Raw genomic sequence first — 20608 nt, 5'->3', positions numbered from 1 at the left:
ATCTTTGAACTGTGAAGTCCTCTTATCTCGAGGAGCTCTATTTTGCTCCGGCCCAGGTGGAGTCTTCTTACTACCCGATCGGTGACTTCCTGATCTTGAAGTTTCTGATCGGTGACTCCTGGAGGGGGTCCTAGAGTGCTCCCTTTGCGTCGAGCCAGTTTTAGATCGATCCCCATCATCTTCCCAACCAGGGGGATTACTCCTGCTTTTGTCCGGTCCACGAGAATTGGCTCTGTCAGTGGTCCTCCGACCAGCATCTGTGGTCCTTGCTCTTGGGGTGGCTGCTCCTCGTGCTGTAGCTTGGGCATTGGCTTAGACCAACTATGTAGCTGCCTCCAAAGCGAGTGCAGCCTCGCGATGTCGCCTATCGGCCTCCTCCTGCTGTCGCTTGATCTCCTCGCTCCTGGCCTCCATCTCCTGTCTCTGCTGCTCAAACTCCGCCTTCTGCCTAGCCATCTCTTCAGCGAATGCCTCCTGTCTGGCATTGAATTGTGCCATCTCCTCCTGGAAGGCGCTCATGGCTTCCTGGAGCTCTTCAGCCTCTAGGGTTACATCCTCGAGCACGACTCTAGGCTAAGTTTCACGATCTTGAAGGCTAGGACCTTCTGATCTAGCAGGCTCTTTAGAGGAGCCTGTCTTCTTGGGGGCCGCATTGGTGTTCTTAGGTGCCATAATACTTCAGGGATCGTCTGTCTTTCTCTTCAGGCTCTCAATGAAAGCACCAAAATGTTGACCGCGTTTTTGGCCAACGACGCGAGAACGTCAAAAACGACAAAAACCTTCAAGAGAAATAAACGACACAGACGATTTTGAAAAGAAAGTAAATAACACACGTAATTTTTATAGTGGTTCAGCCCCAATATGTTGATAATAGCCTAATCCACTTAGAGTTGAGATATAGATCTACACTCAAGATCAGATGAACCTGAGTCAACTGAGTTTCTTCAGTGTAGATTACAAGAATACAAGAATTCTCTCAAATACAAGTACTCTCTCTCTCTAGAAAATTCGGATCAAATGTTCAAAAGACCAAAAGTCCCCTTTATGATGCCATAAGCCTTGTATTTATAGGCTTAGGATCGTACAGATGATACCCCCCATAATCAGGATATTTTATTATTCTCATGATATTTAAATTACAACAATATTCAAAATGTAACAGTACACTTAAATTTGTGGGATAAATGAGAGATTCCCGCGTATGCCAAGACCGATTCTTGTTGAAGGCGTTTCTGGGAATCTTGACGTAGTCCTGCTCTATCTAGTTGATCCATATCACCTTCAGTCTAGTCGGCCACACCTTTATTGGGCAGTCATGCACTTGACTGGGCAGTTGTTCACATGACTGGGCAGTCATGCACTAAGCTGGGCAGACAGGTCATGACTGGTCGGACATGGTCATGACTGGTCGGACATGGTCATGACTGGTCGGACATGGTCATGCCTGGGCAGACAAGGTCATGCCTGGGCAGACAAACACGTGACTAGTCGAACAAGGTCATGCCTGGTCGGTCATGACATTTCTTAAGCCAGTCAAAATTCTTCAATGGCCTACTGGGCTACTCCTAAGCCAGATCATTTTATCACAACTCTGAGGAGACAATATATTTATTGACTATTAATGTGTCTTTTACTGACCATGTACTGCCACTTGTCACATCTATTGCCACGTTATCGATCTCCAATTTTTGGGGAAAACAAGTATTATAATTAACTATTCAATAATAGTTTTTCTTTGTTACAAAATACATACAATATCTATTTATCAAGTTTAGAAATATTTTGTCAAAAGTGAAACATTATGCTTATTTCATGACATTATTTAAGTGTTATAAGAAATGTTATTATAGACTCTTTTATAGCATTTTATATTTGTTATATTATATTAATCATAACTTTCGGTTATAGTTGTTATTTTTTCAAATTTTTTTATTTATATTATATTTTAATAAAATTTAATTTTTGTACCTTGATAACATTATTATGAAAAAAATATTACATTTACAAAAATATTAATATCATCAAATTAGGTAACTCGGTCCAAATACATGTTTCACTTAAGAAGTGAACAACTTTCAAAAAGTAAAGTTTAGAGAATCAAACTCATCATAATAAACTTTTAGCTAAAAGGTTTAGCTAAAATTTGAAAAAAACATCCTTGTTTCACTTAAAAAGTAAACAACGAAATCTAGAGATATTATGATGTTTTGCTATTTCCATTTGATTTGAAAGCCTATTGCCGAGCCCAAAAAAGTGTATCATCACCTTCCATTTGATTCCCTCTATCTGTGTCTTGGTAAAAAATGAAACAAGAACAACAATATTAAAGCACTATTAATATTAAAGGACATAAAAATTATATTCATGCATGGTTTATACTACTATAGAAAGCTAACGAGTACCAAATTGCATCATTCTTTTGTACCAAATTGCAAATGACAACTTAACAATCACAATGCCAATTAGTATCAATGCCAATCAATATTAGTATGAATGCAACTACAAAAACAATATGCTGAAACAAAAACTAAAATAATTAGAAGGTTTTTACTGAGATATATAACATTGAAGACAATTATAATGAGTGAAAATATATAAATATATATAAATTATGAAAATATATATTAAAAATTATTCCCGCATAAAACTATCATCTAGTTTTTAGGACAGTTTCGATAAAAGTAGAAGCAAGAATTACCTAGGATGACAAAGATATTAGAAGTGTAAACAGTGAAAGGATCCTATGTACAACCAAATGCTACTACTGGTATAGAATAAACCTAAAAGAAAATAAAACTTCACATCAATCATTCGCACGAGTTAATTTGTTTGTTATAATAAAATTTATAATACATGATAATGAAGGAATTTCATATAAGAATATTAGAACTTGCCTTACATTTCCTCAAATTCTAACACTGCATAATAGAATAGAGGCACTTCAGTTTCTCCAACGCACCTTCCAACATAAAAAAATTCCAATAACTACTAAGTTTAATAAGAGTAAATAATTTATATCATGAATTTGACATCAAATGTTGGATGCAAGTACACCTAATATGTGTATATAGAAAAAGTACTCATAAAAGCACTTATCACACTTTAGTCATCCTCTTCCTACTGCAAAACAAAAGTTAAGTCAAAATTTCTTATTCAGGATATCTACTACAAAATTTACTGACTAACAATACAAAATGATTATGAAAATATGTTGAGAGAGAGAGAGGTTAGAAAGTCTACCTAAAAATTTGTTCCAACTACGAAATGCAATATGGAACATTACATGACAATTGAATTTTGATTAGAGAAATGGCTTACCTTGTAGACAAGTCCAAACCCTCTCTCCCCAAACTTGTTAGTAGAACTGAAGTCATTAGTAGCCATTTTTAGTTCATCATAACTGAAAGTAAGTGGTTTAACATCCATCCCTAAAAGCTTTGCATGAAAACCAAACATAAGGTAATACACATCATATACATTTTCAAACACATTGAAGTATACTAATCTCTTTGTTACAAGCAATATTATTGCAGTTTCTTTAACATTTGGGACAACTTGATCGCATTATATTTTAGAAATATAATTTTGTACTGATAATAAGAATACCTTCATTGTTGTAGTTGTTTTGAGATTTCTTTTTTCTTTGAAGAAAATATAGAATTCCCAACACACAGAAAAAGATTGAAACCCCAATACCAACAGAAGCCCCTACAATCAGATCAATCCTCTTGTTCTTCTTGGTTGGAGATCCTAAAATCAGATCAATCCCATTATTCGTCTTGGTTGGAGGTTTGTTATTGACTGTGGGAATGAAATCTGCATAGTGGAAGCTCAATAATCAACTCAAGAATTAAAATTTTATGGGAAGAAAGCTGACTTTAAGGATTGCATCCAAAATATTTCACTACATATTACCTAGGCTGGCACTGATGGCTGAAATAGAGGGACCATAAGTACCTTGCACAAGTATGCAACAAGTTCCTTTTCTGGCCCAAAAAAGATGGATTTCAAGGTAGTTCTCTGATATTCTAACCTTATAGGTCTATGGAATAAATAAATAGCATACCTCCTTTTGCTTCCATAAATGCTTCAAATGATTTTTTTTTCCTAAGATCCATTGAATGGTTCTGAAGAATTATTGCAAGTGATTGCTGTCAAAATTTCCAATATCTATCAATCTGCAAGACAGAACTATACAATAAATCCACAAAAATTTATGTATATGATAATGGATTTAAATATTTCTCCTAATCCACTCCAACGTGATATGAAATTAAAAATCACACATACTAGCACTATTACCTTTTGAGTATAAAGAAACTAGAATTTAACTCAAAAAATAACTAAAGCATTACATAAAAATAAGTGGGAATTTAATGGTACCAAAGATTAACCATGTAAACCATACTTGTACATTTTTCATACCATTAGATTCCTCAGAGGACACCCAGGCTGAAAATTTCTATAATCTCTTTTCAGACTTTCTCAACAAATTTATAATCTCATGTAATGCCCTGGATAGCCAAGACCGTTACACTGTGTGTTTATAAAAGTGCTAGACTTGCTAATTAAGTCATTTAGTTAAAATCGTGTTACTGAAACTATAATGTACTCCGGTTAAAAGATTTTGGTCTTAAAAGTCACATTTCTTATATATAACATTTCCTATTTACACGGGATCCCAAAATAATAGGATTAAAACCATTTACAAAAGATTCATGATCTAAATACGATATTAGCCATACTAAGGCAAAATAGACAGTTCAGCGATCCCTGTCCTGACCCACTCCTCGGCCAAAGTGACCGAACAGCTGGCTATGTACATTCAGCCCCACAGCTCTCCATCTCAGGACTGGTCTAACTTGCCTTTGCCTTTACCTGCACCACGTAGCACCCGTGAGCCAAGGCCCAGCAAGAAAACACAATAACATAGCATAAGCAATCAACAGATAATCCAACATCTCACATTGCATAAACATGTTCTCAATCACATAAACATTCAGAATAACCAAGTATTCAGCATATTAACATATCAACTCATATCACATATCAATTACAAATGATAACTAGGGTTAGCGCCCTCAGGCTGCACCCTCCGTTATCCCACTGACTCTGGCCTGCTTAAACCGAGCTCAGTGAATAATAAGCTGCCCTCGACTACCAGTGGCCAAGCCACGCCCTGTGCGCAAATATTGTGTACGGCACCCTTAGGCTGCTATCACATGTCCCATGGCATAATACCATCATTGACATTATACAGATATCGGGAGCTCTTAGTACCATCACAAACATATAACCGGGTGCAATTTTCTCACCTTTAGATTCGCTAGTATTGATCACTTGACTCCTTGAGCACGATCCCTCTCGAGCCCTAGCGCTCACCTAATCACAATCATAGGTCAAAGTCATCACCAAACCTCAAGTCCAAAAATTAGCCTCGGGACCAATCCCGAGACCCCAGGAAGTCCTAATTCCACCAAACAGGGTGGTGGAATCGAACCCCGAACCCTTGGTCAAAAACCCTTGTAAATAACCCTAAAATCCCTTTCTGGAAACAGGGCAGCGCTACAGCGCTCAAAGGAGGGCGCTACAGTGCTACAAGCAGAACCAAAATCCCCCAGGAAGCATGGTCTAGCACTATAGCGCCCAAAGGCTAGCGCTGTAGCGCTAGTCACAGACAGCCAACACCACATTTTCCCTTCCTGCGATTTCCCTGAGCCAAACGTAACCAAAACTTCTCCAAACCTTCACCAAACTTAAAAACAAGCTTATTAACACACTCCACTCATCCCAAACATCCCAAATACTCAAAACCCAATCACATGCATCCCTAATCTCAAAATTCACCATAGTTGCTCATAGACTTCAGAAACTCAGCAAAACAGTCAGAAATTCAAAGTTTTAAGCCTAGAATTTTATACCTTTGATGGAAATTTGACTTTGAGTTAGTTTCTAGACCTCCTTAGCTTGCTCCTCCTCAAACCATGGCTTGAATTCCCCTAAAGTTCCCATCAACTCAGCTCAGACACCATAGCTTAAACAAGCCAAACCAGAAACTGAAAACTCTAAAGGCTTACCTCAAATATTGATGTGATCTTGCTAATCCCTTGCCAACCTTTCAAGTTTAGCTCAAAACTCTTGTTGCTCAGCCTAATCTAGCTCCCTTCTGAGTCTTGTTCCAAGAAAATTGAAGAGAAATGGTGAGAGAACCACAAACCGACCCTTTGGAAAAGCTGCTCTGTTTTCTCTCTTTTTCTTTTTCTTTCTTTCCTTAGCCTTCTACCCTTTTCTACAATTCCCACTAAGTATAAAGCCTCATAATACTTATCTCTTGCAAGCCAAATGACCATTATGCCCTCCCTTTTAATTTTAAACCTTTAATCCAGTTAGGGCATTTTGGTCATTTTACCCATTTCCCTCTAATTTCCTCGAGTGTCTCTAATATTTCCCGCTTACTTCCCGATACTTAATTAATCACCAATTATATTCCTCGATGTCAAAATAGACTCCAATATACTCACTAAATTCCCATTTATACCCCAGGCTCACCCCGAGCCGGGTATAAATCCTCGCCATGACTTTTTTACTAATCTACTCACTAGGATCGTCTCGAATCACAGATCACAGATGTATCCACATAATAATGTGGTCTCAACAATTATCATGTATATATACAGTTATGCCTGCAACGGGCCAAAATTACGATTATGCCCTTCTAACCTAATTAGGGCCTACATGCATACTAATACACATAGTCGTGCATCTCAAATATTCAAATAGCCATACAACATGCTTAAAATCATTAAATCACATATAATTCCCATTATGCCCTCCAGGCACACTAATCAAGGCCCTTAAGCCTTAGTAGCGAATTTGGGTCATTACATCTCTTGTGTAAGAGCCTCAATTGTTCGTTGATCTTCTCTTCCATCTCCAAATGAGGGCTTGTAGGGTTTTATGCCCTAATTAAAACCCAATTTCTTTGTAATCTCATTTATTATCAATAAAAGAATAGAAATCACTTTTTTGACTTGGTCAATCACTTTGCTCACATGTTTTACTTTCATGATTATTTGTTTAATATAAACTTCTATTTAATCCCGAGCATATAGCTAATCGTATTATAGTGACGTAATCACAGTGGAATATACATATGATTATATGTTCAAAATAAGTTAGTCCTAAGATTAGTCAGTGCAAAGGATTGACACTGACTTTCCAATCTATGATATGATATACTTACACATTATAGTGTTATTTTCTTTCCAGAACATTAGCAAAGTAGATAAGATCATATGTATTTGTTTCATCGGACAGGACCGATATTGATAGCTGATAGGATAAGTAAACATACCGTTATTATCTATTCTAGTCATATCATATAGTTTAGCGTAGGTCAATTCAATCTCAATTCTAAGTGGTTAGTATTCTAACTGATTGTATTATTTAAGTTCTTTGACATGTTTGTTACCAGCTTACCCTACAAACTAGCCCGTACTTACATCTTGAGAACTCGGTAGTATAATTGAGTGGGAGTGTTAATCAAAGATATGAACATTTATAGCTTCCAATGAAGAAGTGAAACGATGGTTTCCTTTTAGTTTTGTTCAAGGTGCTAAATGATAGAGATCTCATTTCAGTAATTAAAATTAGCTTATTGAAATACCATTTACAAGGAACTAAGTGTTTTAAGGATAAAACACAATGAGGGGTAAAATAGTATTTTAGTCTCATCTCATTGTAGACCTTCTATAGATGATTGAGTGACAATTATTGTTGTAACAATGGATAATTAATAACATATCTATATTTCTTACAGAATGTTCTATAAATTCAAAAGTGCAATTCTGAGTCTTTAGTGGAGTCACGAGGAATTAATAAGCTACTAAATTTATTTGTTAGATTTATGATATCTTATTGGAGCTTGATTTCATAGGCCCATGGTCCCCACTATACCTTGGATAAAATCATCTAGATAGTCTCAATTAATTGATTTAATTAACAATTAGAATTATCAAAGTTGATAAGGTCAATTTTGGATAGTTTCACAGAGTTATGTAATTTAGAGAAGAAAAGAGAAATTAGGGCACGTTTATTAATTAAGACAAATTGGTATTTAAATTAATAAATAAGTTTAAATCAAGGTTAAAATTATAAATAACTAATTTGATATATTTAAATAATTATTTAATTAATTAAATCAATAGAAAATAATACATATATTGATTTAAGTCCAATGGGCTTATAATCAAATGAGAAATTTCACAAGCCTAAAGCCCATGATAATTTCGACCTAGGTCTGTTAATTGGATATTATTTTATTGATTTTTTAATTAAATAATGACCTAATTGAGTCTATAAAAGGGGTGCTTAGAGAGAAGTCAAAACATAAGTTTAATCACTGGTTTTCTGATAGTTTTAGATTCTCTCTAAACACAAGTCCTTTTCTAAGGCTCTTATTATTCTTTTCTCTTCTTGTCTCTATATCTATCTCATGTGTTGAGATTTGCTCTGTCTAGTCTAGGTGATTCTAAGGATACTTTGGAAGATAATAGAAGATCGGTTCAGTTTCTTGATAATACTCAGCAACAGAAATGATATAGGGGTTAGAGAAACTGAAGGAATGACTCATTTATTCTGCTGCGTATACTGTAAGTATTCTTATCATTGTTTCTCTTAGAATTCAATTTTAGAAATATGTTCTAGGTTATCTCATATTAATTTGTTTAATATTAGATGTACATGAAAATAAATAAAGATCCTGTAAAAGTTTCCCAACATTTGGCCTCAGAGCCTTTGGTAGTCTTTATTTTCATCCATGAACATCTTAAAATTTTGATTTTTTGATAGGATGGTTTTCATGTTTTTATGAAGCATATTGATTTTATGTGATTAAATTTTTAGGTTATTTTGTTGTGTTTTCTATGCTATTAATTTTTATATATGCTTTATTTTGTGTAAAACATGTTAAAAATTAATTAGAAAATGATTTTGGTTTGAAAAATTGCTCAAAAAGTTTTTTGGAAATTTTTTCCACTGGCTGCCATGCACGTACGCACCCGAGCACGTCCACGCATGCGTCTCCTCACCCGTGCGCGCACCTCCTCGACAGCTAGTGCACCCTCGCACGCGCACCCCTTGCAGCCAGGCCATTTGGTGAACAGTACCCGAAATGGGTACTATTCTTCCATAATTTTTTTTGTTAAATTAAAGAAATAAAAATTGTGAAAATTAATTATTTATAATCAAAGTAAAAAATATCATATTTTTTGTTGCATTTAAAAATGTTTTTAAAATAAGATATTTTTGTTAGTTTAGATTTAAATAATTATATATTTTCTACAAAGATTCAAATTCAAATTTAAAAATAGACTAACAACTTAATTTTAAATCTTTTAATATATTAAAATATTAAAATTAAGATATCAGTTATTTAAGATATTTTCTTTTAAATTCTTGATATTTTATTAAATCTTTATTTAAGAACATAAATATATGTTTATTCTATAGTTTTTAATATTTAAATTATTTGAAATTTGAAATTTGTTAGTTAGATATTTTTATATATATTTGAATTTGTTTAACTGTTTTAAGATATTTTAGGGCTGTTATATAATTAATATTTTAATTATTTTAAAAATTGTTAAAATATTTGCTTATAGTTGTTACAACACAAGATATTTTTGAAAAACAGTTGAGATATTGATTTTAAAATTTAAAATTGGTCAAATTTTGAAAAATATCATTTTTTTTCAACCAATTTTAATAAAATATTTTTTTTAATAAATGAGATTTAAATTAACATTGGTTAATTTTTGATAAATCCTATTTAAATTAAATTAATATTTTTCAAATTAACCTAAATCAAGTTGATTGTTGATAAATGAAATTTAAATTAACTTTTGTTATTTGTTGATAAATTTCATTTAAATTGGCTTATTTTTTGTATAAATTCTAGAAAATTAATTGTGGTATTTTTGCATAAATTCATAGAGTTGCTCATATAGTAACATGATTAGGCCCATCCAATTATAACATGTTTGTTTGCACTATATGTGGTACTTTTCCAATTGGGCTTAGAATTTAATTAATTCGAATTTTTTGATAAATTCTAGAAAATTAATTGTGGTATTTTTGCATAAATTCATAGAGTTGCTCATATAGTAACATGATTAGGCCTATCCAATTATAACATGTTTGTTTGCACTATATGTGGTATTTTTCCAATTGGGCTTAGATGCATATAGTGATCCATATGTTTGCTAGATATATGGTTTTTTCCAAATAAAATATTCATAAAATGATAGGTTTTATTTGGGCCCAATAGAAAATGTAAAGTTTAAATTCCTCTCTTGTGGGTGATTCCACTTGTGAATGCCCATTTTCTTTGCATGACTATAGTGGGCCTAATCAATTAATAACAATTAATAAAACGAAGGTTTAAATTCCTGTCTTTTGGACCTTGTATGGAAGATTGGGGGCCTTTGTAGTGGGAACGACATACTAGACCCAACCCTCCTCCATACAAGCCCAATTATTAATGCCCATTTACCTGAGTTGGACTTAATTGTATAGGTTCATTATATTAGTTGAACGTAAATATTAATTAGCAACAAAATTAATTCTAAATTAATAGAATTTGTTTCAATGTGACACTTTAGAATTATTAGGAAATTATAGGACTTTTGTTTTAAAAATTCTAATCTTACAATTTTTGGAGAACCATAGTCATTAATTTTTGAAAAATAATAAAAAATACAATTTTTAATTTTATAATGAGCTTATTTTAAGTATTTTTTTTTATCTCCACCGTTGGTTTAACATAGTCAATAACTTAATGGGGCCTCGAGACGCTTTGATTTGTCCCCCTACAGAAGGTGTTCATTAGTTATTTTGACAAGGTTAGATTTCGAAAGATAGATAATTATAGGTCAAAATTCTACTAGACTCACCCCAACGGTGACTACTAGGACCAATCTATGATTATCGAAATCGTGGGTCTAGCTCATAAAATAAGAGATTTTTTTTTCTTATTTTGATCGAATAGTAGGTTGTTAATAATGGTGTCCATTATTAAATAAGTTGCAACTTTATTTAACTATTGGTATTTTTGACTCTCGCCAACCGGGACAAGGATATCGTAGATTAGTTAAAAACCTAAAGAAATAGAGATATGATTGTTTTTGGTATTTTTTCTCATATCTTACATATTTTAGTATATGTTGTGCTATTTCTTGAAAATGTGTGTGAATAGGAGTTTTATTGAGCAAATGTGATTGATTTCTATTTTATTGATAATTTGTAGTTTTAAGTTAAGTAGTGTCTGTGTCTACTCCCATCCTTTCTCAACTTTCGATGGAGAAACTCACTAGCGAAAACTTCCTTAATTGGGAGCAGAGTATCAACATAGAGTTGATTGGTGACAACTCCGAGTTCGTCATGATTGAGGCATCCCTAGAATGAGAACCATGTCCGCACGTTCGTGATGGCATCGTCAATGCTCATTATGGAACCATAAATGCTTGGATAGCACCGTCTCCACACATACGTGATGACATCGTGAATGATCGAATGGCACCGTACCTGCACGTTCGTGATCAACTCAACTATGGTCTGACGCAACTCATGAACGAGCTTCAAATTATTGAGCCTATCATGGGTGGACCTAGTAAAGGAGGAGAAAATAAGACTACTATTGTTGCTGCTGATCTAGCTAAGGCTGAAGCTAACCAAGCTTTGTCATTGAAAGCTGGAAACAAGAGAAAACATGGACAAAACAAAGACCCCAAGCCTGCAAAGGCTACAAAGATGAGTGCACAACCAAATGCATAGACGCCTAAGGGGAAGAACAAGAAAAACAAGAAAGGTAAAGATAAGTGCTTTCACTGCAAAGAGAATGGCATTGGAAACAGAATTGCCCCAAGTTTCTAGCAGCTAAAAACAAAGGTAATGATTATAGTTCATTTATCTTGGAAACATGTGTTTTAGAGAATGATAAATCTATTTGGATTATTGATTCTGGATCTACTAACCATGTTTGTAACTCTTTACAGCTTCTTGAATCGTGGGAGGAAGTGGACAAAGGCGACTTAAAGCTTAGAGTTGGGAACGGAGCGTTCGTTGCAGTCTAAGCTAGAGGAAGAGCTTGTCTGAAGTTCAGAAATAAATTTTTAATTTTAAATGATGTATTTTTTATTCTGGATTTTAGAAGAAATTTAATTTAAGTTTCCATGTTCCAATTAGAACGATTTGTTATGACTTTCACAAGTTCTAATATATCTATTTCTTTCAATGGATCACAATTGTGTATTGCATGTTTGGAAAATGGGCTTTATATTCTGCGGCATAACGAACCCCTCGCTCTTAATAATGATTTATTCAAAGTAGCTAAACCTAGGACCAATGAACGTCAAAAGACCGATAACGATAATATGACGTATTTATGGCACTTAAGACTAGGTCACATTGGCTATGATAGGATTCAAAGACTTACAAAGGACGGGCCTTTGAGGGGACTCACCTTAGGTGAATTACATGTCTGTGAATCTTGTCTAGAAGGCAAACTAACCAAGAATCCATTCTTTGCAAAGGGTGATAGGGCCAAAGAACCACTTGGACTTGTTCATTCAGATGTTTGTGGACCTTTGAATGTACAAGCCAGGAGTGGTTTTGAGTATTTCGTCACTTTCATTGACGATTACTCTATATACTCATGTCTTTACCTAATGCATAGGAAATCAGAAACATTTTCAAAGTTTCAGGAATTCCTAGCAATGGCTCACAACCAATTAGATAAAACGTTAAAGATCTTGCGATCTTATAGGGGTAGAGAATATTTGGATATCCAGTTCCAAGATCATTTAACTGAACTTGGGAATTTATCACAACGTACTGCCCCAGGTACTTCACAACAAAATGGTGTAGTGAAACACCAGAATAGAACTTTATTGGAAATGGTTAGATGCATGCATAGTTAGTCAACTCTACCAACTTCATTATGGGGACATGAAATTGAAACCGCGAACGACATTCTCAATGTCATGCTGTCTAAATCAATCCCCAAAACACCTTTAGAACACTGGAATGATCATGAACCTAGTTTACGCCATTATAGAATCTGGGGGTGTCCCGCCCAGGTCCTGAGGAAAAAAAAAGAAAGCTAGAATCGCGTACTAAAGTTTGCATGTTTGTTGGCTATCCTAAAGGTACTCGGGGTGGACTTTTCTATAGTCATTCTGAAAAGAAAGTGTTTACTTCTACGAATGCTACTTTTATGGAAAATGACTATGTCCAAAACTTCAAACCTCGTAGCAAAGTATTTTTAGAGGAGATGGTTAAAGAATTGACTCCAACCAATGTTCCATCGTCATCAATGCGAGTTGATGATGAAATTCCCACTCTTCATGTCCAACCGACGCAAGTCGATTTAAATGAAGAAAGTACCACTGCTCCTAAGCAAATAGTCACAGAGCCTCGTCTTAGTGAGAGGGTTTCTAGGAATCAAGTTCGCTATGGTTTGGATGGTGAAACTAATATAGTTTGTTGGTGACACTAGTGATGATGATCCATTGTCTTTCAAACAGGCAATGGCTAGCCCTGAAAAGGAACTATGGCTCGAAGCCATGAAAGAGGAAATGGAGTCCATGTACTAAAATTCCGTCTGGGATCTTGTGGAAGCACTTAGTGACTTTAGGGCCGTTGGGTGCAAGTGGATCTACAAGAAGATACAAGGTGTTGATGGAAATATCGAGACATATATAGCTCGATTTGTGGAAAAGAGTTATACCCAAAGAGAAGGCATGGACTATGAGGAAACTTTTAGTCTGGTAGCCATGCTCAAGTCCATTCGCATCCTCCTATCCATAGTAGCCGCTCTCGACTATGAGATCTGGAAAATGGACGTCAAGACAACTTTTCTTAATGGAAAGCTTGACAAAGTCATTTATATGGATCAGCTAGAAGGATTTAAAGTAGCTGGGCAAGAAGGAAAAGTTTGCAAGTTGAATCGGTCCATTTATGAACTTAGGCAAGCTTCTAGTTCCTGGAATCTTAGATTTGATGAAATAATCGAAACCTATGGCTTTGAACAAAATATTGATGAATCTTGTGTTTACCAACTGAAGGCAAATCAAATAGTGGTATTCCTGGTTCTTTATGTAGATGATATCTTACTTATTGGAAACAATGTTAAGAAATTATCAGATGTGAAGAATTGGCTGAGCACTCAATTCCAGATGAAGGATTTGGGTGAAGCAAGTTATGTTCTAGGTATCCAGATCATCCAGGATAGAAAGAACAAACTCTTAGCTCTATCTCAAGCAGCTTACATAGATAAAGTGCTTGAACCTTTCTCAATGACAAATTCCAAGAAAGGGTGTCTACCGTCCCGCCATGGAATTCATCTTCCAAAGAAGCAGTCTCCCCGAACACTTGAAGAGGAAGATGTAATGATAAAAGTTCCTTACGCATCTGCGGTAGGAAGTTTGATGTATGCTATGTTGTGTACTAGACTAGATATCTGCTATGCAGTGGGAGTAGTGAGCAGGTATCGGTCAAACCCAGGACCGAAACATTGGATAGCAGTTAAGCATATCCTGAAGTATTTAAGGAGGACTAGGGATTATATGTTAGTGTACAAGGGTGGTGTTTTGAACCCTGTAGGCTACACTGATTCAGATTTTCAGACTGATGTTGATGACAGGAAGTCTACTTCTGGAATGGTGTTTACTCTTGGGGGTGGAGCTGTGATATGGAGAAACATAAAGTAGTCTGCAATCTCAGATTCCACCATGGAGGTTGAGTACATAGCCGTGTCAGAAGCGGCTAAGGAAATAGTCTGGCTAAAGAAGTTCTATTAAGATCTTGGTGTTATTCCAAAAATGGATAAACCACTTATGTTGTTTTGTGACAATATAGGAGTGATAGCCAACTCAAAAGAACCTCAAAGTCACAAGAGGAGTAAGCATATAGAAAGGAAGTATCACATTATTCAAGAATATGTGAAGGTTATGAAGATTGTAACTGAAGACAATCTTGCAGATCCGTTTACAAAGACACTACCAGAAGCTACATTTGATAAGGATATCAAGGAGATGGGATTAGTAGAATTAAGGCATTAGTTTCAATCAGTGCAAGTGGGAGTTTGGTTGGGTTTTATGCCCTAATTAAAACCCAAATTCTTTGTAATCTCATTTTATTATCAATAAAAGAATAGAAATCATTTTTTGACTTGGTCAATCACTTTGCTCACATGTTTTATTTTCATGATTATTTGTTTAATATAAACTTCTATTAAATCCCGAGCATATAGATAATTGTATTATAGTGATGTAATCACAGTGGAATATAAATATGATTATATGTTCAAAATAAGTTAGTCCTAAGATTAGTCAGTGCACAGGATTTACACTAACTTGCCAATCTACGATATTGTAGCATCCCAAATTTGCTAATAAGGTTTAGGACCTTGATTAGTGTGCTGGGAGGGCAATAATTGATTTAATTATGATATTATGTGGATTTGGTAATTATGTGATTGGACATGCATGATTGTGTGTATTAATAAGCATGTGGGCCCATTTCCGTGAATAAGGGCGTGTTTGTAATTTTGGCCCGTTGGGGGGCATAAATGTAAATATGCATGTGTTGTGAGTGAGACCCCAGTGTTATGGGGATATATCTGAGATGTGTGATCCAAGACGATCCTAGGGAGCTGTTTGGCTAGAAAGTCACAACGGGGTTGAGTACCCGACTCAGGGCGAGTTGAGGGGTATTTCAGGCATTAGACGTTTTATGGGGTTATCGGGTTATGGAAATAAATATTTGGAGATATATTTGAAGATAGAATGTTTGGGAAGGAATATTGGGGAAATTTATCATTTTGCCCTCGGGGACTTAATAGGATTTGGTAAATGAATAATTTCCCTTGGGGTTACTTAGGGGTTAAGGATAGGCTTAAGGGGAAAAATGGTAAATTGGCTTTAGGAATGGATAAACTTGGTGGAGGAGAGGTCATCCACACTTTCCTCACTTAGACATATGCTGGAATCATCTTTGGAAGCTCTAGAGGAAAGGAAAAGCTAAGAGAAGAAGAGGAGGAAGACAGCTGATTTTCTTGGGAGCAAAGGAGGAATTCAAAGCTGGACTTTGGGGGCTACAAGCTGGAACTTAGAGGACTAATTTAGGGATTTAATCAAGCTCAAAGGTAAGTTTTAAACTTGATGAACAAGCTGAAATTTTGGTGGTTTTGGTTGTTAGAACTTAGGCATGCATGGGTTGGTTTCTAGGATTGGTTTTGAATGTTTGATGGGTGTAAGAATTGGTTCATGAGTTTGTTAGAATGTTTAGGTTGTATGGGTATGAATTCTGGGCTTAATTTTGAGATTGGGTGAAGTTTGGGGTGTGAGATATGGGGTTAAGCTCGGGGAAAACTTGAAGGAAAGGCTAGTTTTTCTGGGTTGCAGGTCAACCCGCGGCCCTAGGAGGGGCATGCCGCTGCCCGTGTGCACGCGAGGCCTGGGGAAGCCCTTGATTTTGGGGGACACCGCGATGCTTGGCTAAGCATGCCGCAGCTCGTGTCTCTTTCCAGGGAGGTGTTTTGCCTCTGTTTTGAGGCAAGTCGCGGCCCTTAAGGGGTTGGGCCGCGACCCTAATTCAAAAGTTGGGTGTTTTGTGGGTTTTTGGCTTAGGGAACCCAATTGTTAAGGCTTGGGATGGATTTTATCACCCAGATTGATGGAATTCAAGGTTCTGGGGATTATAATGGTAACTCGAAGTTATTTACTAGAATATAACTTGATGGATGGCTATTGTTGATGCATTGTGGCTAGGTCTTACTGCTCAGGCTCAGGATTAGGATCGTTCTCGGGATAGCTTTGGATTGTCAACTCGGGACACCAGGTAAGAGAACCGTTTCTACCCGTAGAGCTATGTGGTGTATTGTACTGTATGTATTGTTTGTATTTGTTGTGTCATGTATGTGAATATGACTGTTTGGCTAGAGCTGGAAGTGGCAAGAGCCGGGAGCGGCAGAAACCGGGATCGGGAAGAGCCGGAAGTGGCAAGAGCTCGAAGCGGCAGAAGCTAGGAGAGGCAAGAGCCAGGATCGGCAAGAGCCTGCAGCGGCAGAAGCCGGGAGAGGCAAGAGCTGAGTACGGCAAGGGGTCGGGAGCAACATTAGCACATGGAGTGCGACTTGCTAGGGCGAGACCCTAAAGGATACCTAGGATATCCTTACGGTGTGGACCATGAACCCAGGGCTTGGTAAAGCGCTTGGAACGGCATGGCCGCTATGTGTTTAGCCTGTTGGCTGCTTTAGTATATGCTGTGTTTGTATTGAGCTACTGCGTGAATATACAGTTGTATTACTACATTGTCTGGTTATTGTGCTAATGTTAAGATGCACTGCTGTATTAATAGGCGGTTATGCTATTGTTCTTTTGAGCTGGTCTAGATGTTGTGTCTTTGAGCATGCTAGTAGGGTCTAGTATTTGTTTGTTGCTCTGATTAAGTATGGTTCGCTGAGATATACTTTTGTTGCATGATATGTTTGAAGTTCACTTGCTGGGCCTTGGCTCACGGGTGCTCTGTGGTGCAGGTAAGAACAAAGAAGCTGGATCTTACAACCATGAGATGGAGGGCTTGGAGCGGTGTGTACATGTTTGGCCTGCTTGGCCACCACGGCTGGGGTGTTTTAAGGAACACGTGATAAATGTTCGCCTAGGTCAACTATACTGTCTTATGGGTTGTGACTGCTTTTCAAAACATTGTTTTGGGATCCCAACGTAATATCTTTACGAATTTTAATAAAAGACCAACTCATGTACTTAACGTTTATTAAATGAGTCTTTATTTTTTTATCCGAACACACTTTCTAATCTTAAACCTCGATTAGCGAGCTAATGGCACATTTATAAATCACTTAGTAATGGCTCTAAGGAAGTAGGGTGTTATAGATATGATCTACTCACACATTGTAGTGTTATGTTCTTTCCAGAACATTAGCAAAGTAGATAAGATCAAATGTATTTGTTACATCAGACAAGACCGATATTGACAGTTGATAGGATAAGTAAACATACCGTTATTATCTATTCTAGTCATATCATATAGTTAACCATAGGTCAATTCAATCTCAATTCTAAATGGTTAGTATTCTAACTGATTGTATTATTTGAGTCTTTGACTTGTTAGTTACCAGCTTACCCTACGGACTAGCCCATACTTACATCTTGGGAACTCGGTAGTATAATTGAGTGGGAGTGTTAATCATAGATATGAACAACTATAGCTTCTGATGAAGAAGTGAAACGATGGTTTCCTTTTAGTTTGGTTCAAGGTGTTAAATGATAAAGATCTCATTTCAGTAATTAAATTAGTTTAATGAAATATCATTTACAAGGAACTAAGTGTTTTAAGGATAAAACACAATGATGGGTAAAGATGTATTTTAGTCCCATCTCATTGTAGACCGTCTATGGAGGGTTGAGTGACAATTATGGTTGTAACAATGGATAATTAATAGCATATCTATATTTGTTATAGAGCGTTCTATGAATTCAAGAGTGCAATTCCGAGTCTTTAGTGGAGTCACGAGGAATTAATAAGTTAGTAAAATTATTTGTTAGATTTAGGATAACTTATTGGAGCTTGATTTCATAGGCCTATGGTCCCCACTGTACATTTGATAAAATCATCTAGATAGTCTCAATTAAATGATTTAATTATCAATTAGAGCTATCAAAGTTGACCAAGTCAATTTTGGATAGTTTCATAGAGTTATGTAATTTTGAGAAGAAAAGAAAAATTAGGGCAGATTTATTAATTAAGATAAATCGGTATCTAAATTAATAAATAAGTTTAAATCAAGGTCCAAATTACACATAATTAATTTGATAAATGATTTAAATAATTATTTAATTGATTAAATCAATAGAAAATAATACAAGTCTTAATTTTAAGTCCAATGGGCTTATAATCAAATGGGAAATTTCACGGGCCTAAAGCCCATGATAATTTCGACCTAGGGTTGTTAATTGACTATTATTTTATTGATTTTTTAATTAAATAAATGACTTAATTGAGTCTATAAAAGGAGTTCTTAGAGAGAAGTCAAAACATAAGTTTAATCACTGGTTTTCTGATAGTTTTAGAGTCTCTCTAAACATAAGTCTTTTTCTAAGCCTCTTATTATTCTTTTCTCTGTATCTATCTTATGTGTTGAGAATTTCCCACTCTAGTCTAGGTGAATCTAAGGATACTTTGGAAGACTGTGAAGATAGTAGACGATCGGTTTAGTTTCTTGATAATACTCTAGGATAGAAAGGATACAAGGGTTAGAGAAACTGAAGGAATGACTCATTTATTCCACTGTGTATACTGTAAGTATTCTTATCATTGTTTCTCTTTGAATTCAATTTTAGAAATATGTTCTAAGTTATCTCATATTAATTTGTTAATAAATAAAGATCCTGTAAAAGTTTCCCACCAAGGGCATCAAAACCTTTCCATGAGCCTTAAATAGCTCAGACATTTTGATCAGTGCACGTTGAATATTTGCAGCTATTTCTTTAGAATCATCCACCATATCATGTGGTAAACCCACCGTAAATGCATCCCTTCTCCATCACAATAGATAGCATATAACATAACGTGAAATAATCAAATCTCAAACCAAAAGTTAATCAAAATGAATGCTTGATAAGGGCACAATGGCCAGAGGCCAAAATTCCCAAAAACATCTTACACAACAAATACAGAGCCAGAAATTAAGAGGTTCTAAGCCCCTTAGACAATTTCATTCACTGAACAAAGTAAACAACTACACAAAGAGCAAATAATATTAACATTAATCACCCACAACCAAATTACATAGTAAAAGCCAAGCATTTTATATAAGTCATCATCACCGTCATTATTTTCCTTCCCATAATTTTATGCATCAGAAAGTTCTTTAACAGAAAATAATTTAAACGATGCCCATATTTCAGTGAAATATCCTTATGAGAGTATTGTTGAATTGCATAAGTTCATCATAAAGCACACAAAAATGAGCGGTTTTCTTTTGTTAGCAGAATAGGAAAATTTCTAATCATTATAAAAATCAAATTTAGACATTGTAGCAAAGTAAATAAATTCAGTATTTAGATGAACTAGGTTCTAAATAAAGAAGATGAAGATGAAAATTACATAGAAGGATCTGGATCTTCTTCGCTACTCAGATGAGAATAAGAAGATCGATTGGAACCAAGAAGCAATGCCATTTCAATCATTGGATCCCCCGAACCAGACGCCGATGAAGATAACAAAGCATAGACACTCTTCACTGCATCCCTATGCTTTCTGAACTGTACAGTTCGATTCTGTGTCGCCATTGGTACTGAAATAAAATATCAAAAGCTCTAATTTTGATCTAAACTCTCTTTCGCGAGCGCGAAATCGAACAATGACGAAGCCCAATATTTACTAAGAAGATGATCTTTCGTTTAGGGAGAGAGAGGGAAGGGTCCCATTTATTTTACCAAAGAACGAAGATGCTTTCTCTAAAGTGAACCTTAATTTTATTCATAGGCCCAATATTTAAAGAGCCCGTGGAGTTAGCCTAAAATGC

At 35.6% G+C, this 20608-nt stretch overlaps 1 pseudogene; it reads right to left on the bottom strand.

Annotated features, from left to right (window-relative positions):
* Positions 1-3236: 3236 nt before the first annotated feature.
* LOC133806404 (syntaxin-42-like) lies at positions 3237-20372 on the bottom strand (annotated as a pseudogene).
* Positions 20373-20608: the final 236 nt, after the last annotated feature.

Source organism: Humulus lupulus, chromosome X, assembly GCF_963169125.1.
Source record: "Humulus lupulus chromosome X, drHumLupu1.1, whole genome shotgun sequence".
In the NCBI taxonomy this organism is placed as follows: domain Eukaryota; kingdom Viridiplantae; phylum Streptophyta; class Magnoliopsida; order Rosales; family Cannabaceae; genus Humulus; species Humulus lupulus.
This window is presented reverse-complemented; position numbering and strand designations above follow the sequence as displayed.